This window comes from Petaurus breviceps, unplaced genomic scaffold (genome assembly GCF_028583685.1).
Source record: "Petaurus breviceps papuanus isolate PSGF00001 unplaced genomic scaffold, PetGlider_PUasm1.0 90977, whole genome shotgun sequence".
In the NCBI taxonomy this organism is placed as follows: Eukaryota; Metazoa; Chordata; class Mammalia; order Diprotodontia; family Petauridae; genus Petaurus; species Petaurus breviceps.
In genome coordinates, this window is record NW_027187391.1 from 51,391,562 (window position 1) to 51,393,896 (window position 2,335).

The window sequence follows — 2,335 nt, forward strand, 5'->3', positions numbered from 1 at the left end:
AATATACTCTGTAGTCCCATAAAAGAGTTCATCAAATAACTTCTACTTTTAACTCATGAAGTATTTATGAAAAATCTGTGTGAATATTATAGGTTGCATTCCAAATTTGTGTAACTTTCTAATCTTAAATTCATTATAATTCATATCACTCCAACATAGAGGTAATCCAAAATAATTAAATCTTAGATAAGAATAGGGCTCAAACTTGTTACTCAATGTTTACTAACTTTTGAAAATGCTATTTAAAAAAAAAGACAATGTTTTTGTGTCTGCCATTATATTCTATATGTTAGAGAAAAAATGTTAAACATTAGTTGGGTCAGATAAAGAATAATAAATAAAATGAAACTAATATTAAACTTGCCTTTAATAAATCTCTAATACCAGTACATATATGGGTAAAATAGTTGATGTTCTTATATATTTTACCTACAAAGTGTGGCCAGAAAATTCTATTTAATTAGGTAAACATTTATTAAGTATATGATCTGGGCATTATCTGGGTATAATACAAAGTTGAAATAAGACAATCACTAATTTTGAAGTGTTTACAAATAGGAACAAAAAAAGGTCAATGACTTAAAAAAAACAAAATGTGGAATATATAGAAAAGACTGTGAAGGAAATATTGAAAAATCAAGGATGAGATTATTTGTAACAAGTGGAAAAAGAAAAGGCTTCATTCAAAATGTAGCAAAAAAATAATATACCATCAGACACTTTTAAGCATATTGTTGGATGAGGCTACTTTCCATTAATCAAAAAAATAAAAACAACCACAAAAATCTACAGTAGAACTTTTTGTCAAAAGTAAGGAATAGAGCATTTCCGCCCGTTCCCCCCTCCCCCTCAAACTCCGCTCCGGCTGCATCGTGCTCACACCCCTCTCCGAGCCCCTGCAGCGCTAGCGCCGCCGCAGCTGCCTCCCTTCTTCCCCCGCCATGATCTTCTACCGGGACCTCATCAGCCATGAGGAGATGCTCTCCGACATTTGCAAGATCTGGGAGATCGCGAACCGGCTGTGCCTGGAGGTGGAGGGGAAGATGGTCAGTAGGACAGAGGGTACCATTGATGATTCACTTATTGGTGGGAATGCTTCTGCTGAAGGTCCTGAGGGTGAAGGAACAGATGCCACTGTAATCACTGGAGTTGACATAGTAATAAACCATCATCTTCAAGAAAGTAGTTTCACAAAAGAATCCTACAAAAACTACGTCAAACACTATATAAATCAATCAAAGGCAGACTTGAAGAACACAAGCCAGATAGAGTAAAACCTTTTTATGACAGGAGCTGCAGAACAGATCAAACTCATCCTTGCTAATTTTAAAAACTATCAGTTCTTCATAGGCGAAAACATGAATCCAGATGGCATGTTGTCTCTCTTGGACTTCCGTGAAGATGGTGTGACTCCATATATGATTTTCTTTAAGGATGGTTTAGAAATGGAGAAATGTTAACAAATTCAGCTGATTACTTTGAATCACCTGTCATCATAACTGGCTGCTGCTTTTTGTCATCTACACAACACCAGGACTTGGACAAACTTGGACTGATGTCATCTTGAGCTTTATTCATTTATTTTTGACCTTGATTTATTTGGAGTGGAGGCATTGTTTTTAAAAAAAAACATGCCATGTAGGTTGTCTAAAAATGCATTTAAACCCATTTGAGAGAAAAAAAAAAGTAAGGAATCGAGGGAAAATAAGTTCCTACAACTGGAAGAATGGCAGCAGGACACACAGTCTATAGCTGGAAAAAAAAATAATGTACCAAAAGAAATACATACATCAAAAAATCAAATAAACTTAGGAAGACTTTTATGATTTATTATGGAGTAAAATTAGCTCCCAGAGGAGCAGCTTTAAAAAAGATCCCAATGATGTAAAGAAAAACAAAATTATTGATGGACTTAAGGGACTCTGACCACGGCAGTGTCCAATCTTGACTTCTAAAGACTGACAAAGAAACATGTTTCTCTCCTTTATGAAGAAAACTTAATACAGAAACATGCCCTACATTCTCAGACATGTTCAACATATTATTTTGTTTTTGATTTAATAGCATTTTTATATTAAAAATAAGTATGCTGTTGGGACAGCATGGGGAGTGAGAGTGATATTTTTTAAAAGCTTCTTTCTTCCCCATGTAAATGAAGGCACACAATGAAAATATATATATATATATGTAATAGCAGGAGATTATTTAGGGAATCTCTTCCAGGCATGGAGCAACGATTAGATGCTAGTTTTGTCTAGATCACTTTTTATGGAATGCAATAGACTGAGAATCTGGGTGAATAAGACATTTTCCTCATTTTAGAACTAAAAATTCC

General features: G+C 34.6%; 1 pseudogene; it reads left to right on the forward strand.

The window, feature by feature from the left end:
• The first annotated feature begins 904 nt into the window (after positions 1–904).
• Positions 905–1,573, forward strand: LOC138153316 (translationally-controlled tumor protein-like; annotated as a pseudogene).
• The last annotated feature ends 762 nt before the right edge of the window (positions 1,574–2,335 follow it).